The sequence below is a fragment of the Myotis nattereri genome, assembly GCF_964212035.1.
Source record: "Myotis nattereri genome assembly, chromosome: Y".
NCBI lineage: Eukaryota > Metazoa > Chordata > Mammalia > Chiroptera > Vespertilionidae > Myotis > Myotis nattereri.
This window is the reverse complement of record NC_138094.1, coordinates 16844848-16856551: the sequence shown is the minus strand read 5'-3', so window position 1 is coordinate 16856551 and position 11704 is coordinate 16844848.

The window sequence follows — 11704 nt, the reverse complement described above, 5'->3', positions numbered from 1 at the left end:
TGATATGTATTTTATTGGAGAACTATTCAGGCACTTTCTCTGCAACTATTTGACATTTAATGTACCACAAAGGGTATGATCACTCAAACTCTGAGTTATCTTGAATCCTCAGTATTTTTATTAGTGAATATAAACAAACATCATGAATGGGAAAGGTTTTTAAAAACTCACCTCTTGGACTGTTGAGTGTATAGTTATCAACAAGCCTTCCAACTTCAATTTTAAATATTACCCCAATAATGTGTGGTTTTTTTAACATTCTTTTTATTGAAATAGTGTATGTGAAATTAGTTGAAAATTTAGGAAGCTTGGACCTCAAAATTTTAAGGATTTTAAAATGTAGCCTGTCAGATTGCACGTTGTGGGGTGGAACAAACCATGAATGGCATGGCTCAGTGAGCCCATTTTTCATTGCCAGCTGGCATGCACCTGGATTGGTGAAATACTTAGTAAAGCCATTTGGATGCCAAATTTACTCAGCCTAATTTTTCCACTGTAGGTTTGTATTAATAACGTATTATGGTACAGAGAAATACAACAAGACAAACAATACAAAACGTCCCAGCATGAAATAGATCACTTTATATACAATCCCATGGGGAAGTGGACTAGAAAGGAAGATTAAAGGGGAAGAAGGAACAGCATATAAATCCTGACCATGACAAAAGGCTCTCTTGTATTTCTAAACGGATATTCAGGGTATCAAAACACTAAACTATGTACATACTTTTAGATATATATATATATATACATATATATATATATTTATTTATTGATTTCACAGAGGAAGGGAGAGGGAGAAAGAGTTAGAACCATCAATGGTGAGAGATAATCATTTATTGGCTGCCTCCTACAAGACATCAACTGGGCTAAGAGCCCACGACATGGGCATGTCCCGGCCTGGGAATTGAACCCTAACCTCCTGGTTCACAGGTCAAAACTCATCCAATGAGCCAAGCATGTCAGGCTTTGGCTCTTCTTTATTCAGAGTCTTCCCTTTGACATTCGTGTGCTCCAGCTGCCCTGTATCCAGCCTGCCTGACTGCGGTGCAGATTGGTGGACTCTAGGGTACATTCTAGTAGTAAGGAACCTATTATGTGTGCCTTACTCTCCCTGCTTGCTTTCTGATGCCCTAGAGACCCTGCCCAAGGGCCTTCATGTACAAGATGCCTGTGCACCAGCAGTCACCTCCTATCCAGGCCCCTTCTGCGCCCAACTTCACAGATGTAGTCTCTATCTAAGCTTTCTCAGCCTCATTGCCTTAATACTATGCTTTTCTGAATATTTTGGTGGAATAATCCAGATTCCAATAAAGAATTTTGCTAGATTTCTCACTGTGGTCTCCAGAACAAATAAAGCGTCAAGTGCAGGACACTTGGTTTTAGAGGCAACATGCAGCAATGAGTTTTCTTTTGTTGTGTTTTAATATGGTGGGTTTTTTAAAATTAATTCTTTAGAGAGAGGTAAATGCAGAGAGACAGACACAGAAGCATGCATTCCTGTGAGAGAGAAACAATGCTGGATGCCTGGGGACTGAATCTGCAACCTGGACATGTGCCCTGGCCAGAAATCAAATCAGTAAACTTTCTGGTGCACAGGAAAATGCCCAGACACACTGGCCAGTGTGCACTGTCTTTCATTTTCTTCCTTATCTTGCATCTGGTGGATAATAAATACCATCAATGCTAATAACAGTGGGCAATTCCAGAGGAGGACATGCTGACAAGAGCTTTACATAAGTTGGCCCCACAGGTGAATCTCCACACAAGGTAATGGGCACGATCTCTTTGTGCAGAGGAATTAACACCCAGACCACAGGATGTTTTGCCTATGCCCTTCCTCCCTAAGAACCTGCCCATTTGTATACTTTTCCCCAAATTCCAGAGGTTCTGATTCCCATTATGGACACTATTTCCTGTTAAGGTGGGGATGGGAAGACAAGGTGCATGTCAGACAGAGGGACAGGGAGAGGGAGATGGAATAGGAGAGGGAGAGGAAGAGAAAGAGAGCGTTTGCTGTAAGAGATACACATTTTCTGAGCCTTGTTCTCTTATCCTCTTTTTTGGGGGAGTGGGGAGCTCACAGACTGTTACAGAGACTTCAGCATTTTCTCTTCCCACTAGAAGAAGCAGAGTGTGATGGCCAGTGTGGCTCAGTAGGCCTATGAACCAAGAGGACATGGTTCAATTATCAATTGGAGGAGGGGCCGGAGTTTATGTTTGGATCCCCAGGTGGATGTGCAGGAGAAAGCCAACCAATGATTTTGTCTCATTATTGGTGTTTTATCCATCTCTCCTTCTCCCTTCCTCTCTGAAATCAATAAAAAATGTACTTAAGAAACGGGAAAATGAGCTCCTACTCTGATGGGCCCAAGCTAGAAGACTGGAAGGTAGAAGACAAAGACAGGAAGAGCAATAAAAAGAGAACGAAGGGCCAGGTGCTGTATGTGACAAGCTATGAACTGCTGAAACCCAGCAGAGAGCAGCAAGCACATGAGTGGCTGGCACTGAATGAGGAGCAGTAGAAGTAGAAAACTCAGGACTGACTTCCTCACAATTAGGGAGACATACAGGCAAATGGAGCCCTGCCCCTGGGCCTGGATGTGTGGCCTTCTCCCTATGTGCTTTCCGGCAGGCCACACAGTGAGCAAACTGAGACAGCCTAGGGCCAGAATGCAGTGGCAGGTGGGCAGGGAGCCTGTTCCTTGCTGGCCAGCTAACTGTCCATTGACTGTGGGATCCAACAGCACACTAGGACATCTCCCTTTCACTTGGTTGTATTGACCCTCAGGGTGGCCCTCCATACCCCTATCTCCCCGGTGTGACCTTCACCTGTGTCCACTTAAATGCTCTCTGGGAACTGGCTTGGGGTTGTCCACTCTTCAGACCCAGGGCCTGTCACTGGCTGAGAGTTGCTTTACCACCTCCTTGATTGATGGGAAGGAGGATCATGAGGGATAGTCTTCGAACATTAGACCATCCTCTACAAAAGGATGTCCTATTCTAGGGCGGGACACAGAACAAAGCAGAGGTTTATGCCAGCTTAATATTTTGCTGAAAAGAATGTAAATGTGTTTCCATGCCACAGGAACTTGAGTTCAAGTAGGGCCTTGATCCAGGGGAATAACAGGCATGGACTGGTGAGGCCAGGGCTCTGGGTTCCTGACAGGCTTATGTCCCTTTCAGTATTGGGGGCCTGACTTGTGTACAGGGAAGCCCTACCATGGAGCCGCCACAGGCAATTGGGGAGGAGTGTTGGAGACCAGGGCCTGGACTAGTTACCGGTGACAGCCCCAGAGAAGTTGTACCTCGGTGGTGCTCACTGGAAACCACTTGTTCCAGTCCCTATGGATGCGCCTTGTGTGTGCTGACCCAGTACAAAGAGACAGAGAGGCCCAGATTTTCTGTAGGCTCTTCTGTACCCCCTGCATTGTGATGCCCCAACAACTTCATATTCCAGTCAGAGGGACCACATGACAGATTAGCACAGTGGTGTTGTCCAGAAAATTTCAGACTGGCTGTTTAGGTTTCTGGAAGAGGTGCAAACTGTAATGAGTTCAGCAGTTGAGCCTAGACTTGGTATCATGGGATTTTAGCCTGAGGGTGCCACCTGGGGGCTGAGATTTTCTCTTTAACACAGACATTACATGCACCAGGCAGAAACTGGAAAATTATAGGAGCCCAAGCTCAGGCTGCCTCTATGAGATCCCAGTGTCCAGGAGATACAGGGAGGCAGGATGGACCACTTAGAATGACCTAGAAACAAAATCTGAGCCCAACATGCCTTCTTCATGAGCAAGAAACACTCCTCTATCCACGCCCCCCATGCGGAGCCAGCTTTACCCAGGGCATGTGCTATGGCACTGTGGGCAGGAGAACTTCCTGCCCAGTAATGGACAGGCCCTGCCGACTCCCAGCACCCACACATGAATTTGGGGGATGTTTTCACCACATCCTGGTCACCTGCCACCTGCTCTCATCATAGCCCTCACTTACGTACAGAACACAGTAGCCTCTGAGCCCACGAATAGGGCCGTCCTTTGCAACCTGCTCCAGTCACAAAATTCCTACTGCGATCCCAGGTCATCTGCCCTTGTGACATTTTTTGGAAGAAAGGGGGTCCTTAGAATGTGCTCCAAGTTTGGGACCCTCTTTATGCATCCCTGGAATGTCAGTCAGCCCATCAGAAATCTCATGCTGGGGACACCCACTGATAACAGAAATCAGGAGTTCTCCCCAATTCTTCTGAGCTGTTTTGGAGAACGTGACAAGCTACAGTGTACAGAAGGAAAATCAACATCCCAACTGCCTTTCTGGATCCAAAGAGGCACCAAAGAGGCAGGAGGATGTCCTTCCTGGGGTCCACAGCAAGCCCTGCCTCTATGGGCCTTCAGAGGCCCTGGGGACCAGTCCCCATGCATGGGCTTTCCCATCGTCCGCTCTCTTAACCCAGCCTTCGAGCAGACAGCCTTCCACCTGGCTTCTTTCCCTCTGCAGTCAGACCTCTTCCTACCCTGACATATTTTGTCCTCTGTGCCTTTTTCAAACTCACAAGTCTCTGCTGGCACTACCTGCCCTGCCCGTGCCCAACAAGACCTGGTTCCAATGACATCTAGACCTAAACAAGGGATTGCCCCTCTTTTTTGCTCCCCAAGGAGAACATGCCTCATATCCAAGACATGCCTGGCTCTAGCCATTTAATGCCAAGGGCAGTGCTTCTAGAGGCACAAGGGAGGTGCATGAGGAAGAGCACTCACTCTGGGCTAGAGGGACAGGGCAGAAAATGGCCCAGAGAATCCCAAAAGGGACCCAGAATGAGGCACAAAAGTGAAATGGCAGCAGAGCATGGGCCAGTCTTGCTGAATCTGTGATCTGCATCCCTTAAATATCAGAGACATAATCTACCAGATTATGCAGACAGCGGTGGTGTTGGGGAGGGGTTGGGGTGCAGGGTTGGCCTGGCGTAGATGAAGTGCCAGTGACATTCCCAGATCCCAACCCCAAAGGCACTGGGTCATTCCAATAGAGAGTGCAGGGCAAGGTGGGGAGAATGGCACACACCGATCCTGGACACAAAGAAGACGAGAGGTCGAGAGGGAAAGGGAGGGCCCAACCATGGCATTCAGGCCTGCAGAGGGATGCTTCTGGTGAAGATTGCACTTCTGCCTCATCAGATGGTAAGAATTATGCTTCTGACCAGAGAAGGAGAGAATGGTTCCTGCTACTGCATCCCTGTCATCCACTGACCCTAAATCTCCAACTCAAAGCCAGAGGAAGACTATTGTGGCTGAGAGGAAAACCAGATGCTATAGGCTATACAGCCCGTTCCACTGCTGATTGTTCCCCTGGAGACGGTTCCATAAGACTCATGGCCACAAAAGTTCTGTATCCATACTTGACAGGAAATCCCTCTATGCCCTATGTGAGGGCTGGCAGGAGGCACTGGCACAGAGTGGACATCTTCTCAGGGATGTCCACGGGTCAGCTGATCCTCACCTGCCAAAGCCAGACACCTCTCCTCGCTCTTCAATCCTTGATTTACTCCAAAAAATTTACTGAGTGCCTAAGGGTACATCCACTGCTATTCTGGGTGATCAGCTCGGACACCTCATGAGACGTTCATGATCTTCCTCAGGGTATCTCTGAGCCATGAACCCTCACTAGATTGAGGAGACCAACAAACAAACAAAACAAATGAAATGCAAAATGAGTAAATCACAGACTAGTCTTGCTTTGCACTGTAGAGCAACCCACATAGAATAGTACCTCCAGCTACTACCCTGCCCAGCAATCCAAATAACCATAGGAAAAGTTGTTATTTTTCAATGGCTATTACAGAGTTATGGCACAACATTAAAAAACTGTTATAAACATACCATACATGTAAATAAATAAAGTAGTAAAATCACTAGTTAGCACCCTGTGATTTTAAATATTTGAGAATTAAACACTGACATGCGCTTTTGCAAACTATTTCAAGAGTAGTTTAAACATGGCTTGAGGGTCTTCTGCTCATACAACTTTCCACACAGAGTGAGAGTCTTTTCCATGCCCTGGTGAACTGTCACATTGCTTACTAGTTTTGGATAAGCTTCCAAGGTCCCATCCTTCCTGCTGCCTACGTGGGCACCCGTCTCTGGGAGAGTTCCTTTAGTGTGAAGCTCTTTGGCCTCATGGCTTGCCCTGGGACAACTCCATCCTTTTTGTGGTCACAACCATGTTGCTCATTTACACTTGTCTGATAGCTGGCCATTGTGAACCTGAAGCTGGATTCTGAGTCAAGATGATGAGTAAAAGTAATTCCTCATGTTCGGCAGAATTTAAGAAATTACAGATGCATTCCACTTTCCAAGTCTCATTACTTCTCTCTCCAGGCAAGAGACCTTGGCAGGGGCCATCAATTGACTTCCTTCTCCATGTTCAGTATCTGAGGCCTGAATCAGTCGCCTGCACTCGTATCTCTGAGTGGGTCATGGGACGGTGACACAAGAACAAGGCACTGGTTCCTGATGTAAGGCTCCCATGTCCATCACCTGGGCCAGCCTGATGGGAGTGTGCCTAGAGAAGTCACCGGAGAATGGGAACATGCCACTCTATGTGTGGCAGCGGTGGACATGATCAGGGTCATGGGCAAAAAGCAGGAGTGTACATTTAGGTGACCATCACTCACCGCAATCCAGGTTCTCAGCAGGTCTGTGCTCAGTCTTGGTCTATAGACCCAGCCAGTTCTTCCAGTCAGATGGGGGAGGGGAAAACATGTTGGAAGAAATAACGACAGAAAACTTCCCTGATACAGGCCAGAAAATAACTATGCAAGTCCAAGAACCACACAGAGTCACAAATAAGATGAACCCAAAAAGACCAACACCAAGCCACATCATAATTAAACATCAATGCAAAAGTAAGAATCATAAAGGTTGACAGACAGAGACAGAAAGTTACCTACAAGGCATCTCCCATTAGAATATCAACAGATTTCTCAACAGAAACACACCAGGCCTGAAGGGAATGGAATGAAATATACAAAGTGATGTAAAACAAGGGGCTGAATCCATACCCAGCAAGGCTATAATTCAAAATTGAAGAACTAATAAGGAAATTTACAGACAAAAAAGGGCTATGAGTGTTTATTACCACCAAGTCAGCAATGCAAGAAATGCTAGAGGGATGGAAGTAAAAAGAAGAAACAGAAAGGCAAGGAGAAGCACACACATTAAGAATAAATATGACAAACAAGTACTTACAATAATAACATTAAAGGTAAATGGATTCAGTGCTCCAATCAAGACATGAGGCAGCTGAATGGATAAGGAAACAAAACCCATATTTTGCAGTCTGCAAGCGACTCACCTCAGAGCAAAGGATTCACACAGATAGTGAAAGAGGGAAAAATAAATTTTCAACAAATGGAAATGAGAAAAAAGCTGGGGTGGCAATGCTTATATCTGAACAAAATAGAACTCTAATGAAGGTCATAGCAAGGGATAAGGAAGGCCACTACACAATACTAAAAGGAGCAAATCAACAAGAGGATATAACTCTGGTAAACATATATGCACCCAGTACAGGAGTGCCCAAATACAAAAAACAACTTCTGGAAGGTATCAAGGGATAGATAGATAGCAATAGTATCAATGTAGGGCACTTCAATACCTCACTGACACCACTGGATAAATCCTCTAAACAAAAAACCTCCAAACAAACAGCAATCCTAAATGACTCTCCAGTTCAGATGGACTTGACATCTCCAGAACATTTCATCCCAAAGCTACCAAATATACATTCTTCTCCAGTGCACACGGGACATTTTCAAATATAGGCCACATATTAGGACACAGGCAAAGTCTCTTCAAATTCAGGAGGATAGAAAACGTAATAAGCATCTTCTCAGGTCACAATGGCATAAAACTAGAAATCAAGTGCAATAAAAACAATGAAAAAAATCAAACACTTGGAGGCTAAATAGCATGCTATTAAACTATAGTTGGGTTACCAAAGAGATCAGAGAAGAAATGAAAAGCATCCTGGAAACAAATGACAATGAAAACACACAATCCTAAAATCTATGGGACACAATGAAAGCAGTCCTGCGAGGGAAGGTCACAACTCTACAGGCCTACCTTAGAAAACAGGAAAAAAATGGTAATAAATTAAGTAATCTTCAACTTAAATAATTAGAAAGAGTGCAACAATAAAAGCCCATATTACCAAAAAAGAAAGAGATAATAAAGATCAGAGTAGAAATAAAAGCCATAGAGACCAAAAAAATAATACAAAAGATCATGAAAGCAAGAGCTGGTTCTTTGAAAAAAAGAAAAAAAAAATTGATGAACCTCTAGGGAGGCTCACCAAGAAACTAAGAAAGGGGACCCAAATAAACAAAATCAGAAATGGAAGAGTTGAAGTAACAAATAACCCGGCAGATATACAAAGGATTGTAAAAACTATAAGAACTCTACTCCTACAAATGGAAAACCTGGACAAAATGGACACATTTCTAGACAAATACAAGCTTCCAATACTCAATCAGAAAGAAGCAAAAAACCTGAACAGGCCGATAACTACTGATAAAATTGAAACAGTAATCAAAAAGCTTCTGAAAAACAAAATCCCTGGACCAGATGGCTTCACAAGGGAGTTTTTCCAAACATTCAAAGAAGAACTAAAAGCAATCTTTTTCACACTATTTCAAATAATTCAAGAGGACGGCATACTTCCGAGCTCTTTTCATGAAGCCAGCATTACCATAATCCCAAAACCAGAAAAAGACACCACAAAGAAAGTGACTTACAGGCCAATATTCCAGATGAACATTGATGCTGCAATCCTCACCTAAATTCTACAACCCGGATACAACATTACATTAGAAAGATCATACACCATCACCAAGTGGATTTATTCCAGGGATTCAAGGATGGTACAATATCCACAAATCAATGCACATGAAACATCACATAAACAAATTGAGAGAGAAAAACCACACAATCATATCATCTGGTGCAGAAAAAGCATTTGACCAAGTGCAACAGCCTTTTCTGATAAAAACACTCAGCAAAGTAGGAATAGAAGAATCATACTTCCACATAATAAAAGCCTTATATGACAAACCTACAGCCAACATCATACTCAATGGGCAAAAACTAAAACCATTTCCCTCTAGAACAGGAAAAAGAGAGGGACACCCACTTTCACCACTCCTGTTCAACACAGTACTGGAAGTCCTAGTCACAGTGATCACACAAGAAAAGGAAAGAAATGGTTCCCAAATTGGAAAAGAAGAAGTAAATTGTCATTATTTGAAGATGACATGATACTGTACATAGAAAACCACAAACACTCCTTCAAAAATTTAGTTAACTTAATAAATGAATTCGGCAATGTAGCAGAGTACAAAATTAACGCCAAGAAATATATGGCATTTTTATACACCAATAGTGAACTTACAGAAAAGGAGATTAAAAAAAGAATCCCATTCATCATCCCACCAAAAAAATTAAGATAACTGGGAATACTCTTACCTAAGGACGTAAAAGACCTCCATTGAGAAAACTAGAAGATGTTGAAAAAAGAGGTAGAGGAAGACATAAACAGATGGAAGAACATACCTTGTTCATGGATTGGTAGAAACAACATCATTAAAATGGCTATACTACCCAAAGCAATCTATACATTCAATGCACTCCGCATTAAAATACCAACAGCATATTTCACAGACCTAGAAGCAACTCTCCAAAAATCCATCTGGAATAAAAAAAAAAGATCACGAATAGTGGCAGCAATCTTGAGTAAGAATAACAAAGTAGGAGGGATCTCAATACCAGATATCAAGCTGTATTACAAAGCTACTGTGTTCAAAACTGCCTGACACTGGCACAAGAATAGACACATAGGCCAATGGAATTGAATAGAGAACCCAGAAACCAATTCAAACAACCAAGCTCAATTAATATTTGACAAAGGAAGCAAAAACATACAATGGGGATAAGACAGTCTCTTCAATAAATGGTGCTGGGAAATTTGGTCAGACAAATGCAAAAATGAAACTAGGCCACCAGCTGACACCATGCATAAAAATAAGCTCAAAATGGATAAATAAATTGAACATAAAGCTGGAAACCATAAAAATAGTAGAGGAATCCATAGGCAGCAGAGTCTCAGATATATGCGGAAGCAATATCTTCACAGACACAGCTCCTGGGGCAATGGAAAATAAAGTTAAAATGAACAAATGGGAAGACATCAAAATAAAAAGCTTCTTCATAGCAAAAGAAACCATCAACAAGGCAACAACAAAGCCCATTGCATGGGAGAACATATTTGCCAATGTTCTCTCTGATAAGGGTTTCATCCTCAACATTTATAGGGAACACATACTACTTAACAAAAGGAAGATAAACAACCCAATCACAAAAATGGGCAACGGACCTAAATAGATACTTTTCCAGAGAGGACAAAAGGAAGGCCAAGGGACACATGAAAACATGCTCAGAGTCACTAATCATCTGAAAGATACAAATCAAAAGGACAATGAGATACCACCTAACAGCTGTCAGAATGGCTATCATCAACAAAGGGCAAGTGCTGGTGAGGATGGCGAGAAAAAGGAACCCTCCTTCACTGGTGGTGGGAATGCAGACTGGTGCAGCCACTATGGAGAACAGTATGGAGTTTCCTCAAAAAACTAAAAACGGAACTCCCATTTGACGCACTGATCCCACTTCTAGGAATATATCCCAGGAACCTAGAATTACCAATCTGAAAGGATGCATGCACCTCTATGTTCACTGCAGCACAATTTCCAATAGCTAAGATTTGGAAACAGCTTAAGTGCTGGTCAGCAGATGAGTGGGTTAAAAAGCCCTGGTACATCTACATAGTGGAATAGTATGCTACATCAGAGCAAAAGCTGGCCCAGTATAAAACAAAAAGGAGCGGTTGGGAGCTTCAGTCACCCGCCAGCCTGAACACAACCCTCAGCCCCTCACCCAGACTGGCCAGGAACCCCAGTGGGGACCCCCCCCTGAAGGGTGTGTGACCAGCTGCAAACAGCCATCATCCCTTCACCCAGGCTGGCCAGGCACCCCAGTGGGGATCCCCACCCTGATCCAGGACAGCCTTCAGGGCAAACCAGCCGGCCCCCACCCATGCACCAGGCCTCTATCCTATATAGCAAAAGGGTAATATGCCTCCCAGCACTGGGATCAGCGTGACAGGGCAGAGCGCCCAAACCCCCTGATCACCCAGCAGCTCTTTGTGTGACAGGGGGCATGGCCACAACCTCCCTATCTGCCCTGCTCTGTTCATGACAGTGGAAGGCGCCCCAACCCCCTGATCAACCCTGCTCTGTGCCTGATAGGGGGGAGCTCCCCAACCCCCTGATCGCCCTGCGGCTCTGTGTGTGACAGGGTGCGGTGCCCCAACCCCCTGATTGGCCCTGCTCTGTGTGTGACAGGGTATGGAGCCCCATATGGAGCCCCTCTGTGTGGGGTGAAGCACTCCAACTCCCCTTCTCTGTGTGTGATGGGGTAGAGCCATAACTTCCCCATTGACTCTGCCATGAGTGTGACAGGATGTGGTGCCCCAACCCCCTAATCCGCCCTGCTCTGTGTGTGACAGGGGGCGGTGCCCCAACTCCCCTATTGGCCCTACTCTGTGAGTGACAGCGGGGAGCTCCTCAAACCCCTGATTGGCCATGTTCTGTGCA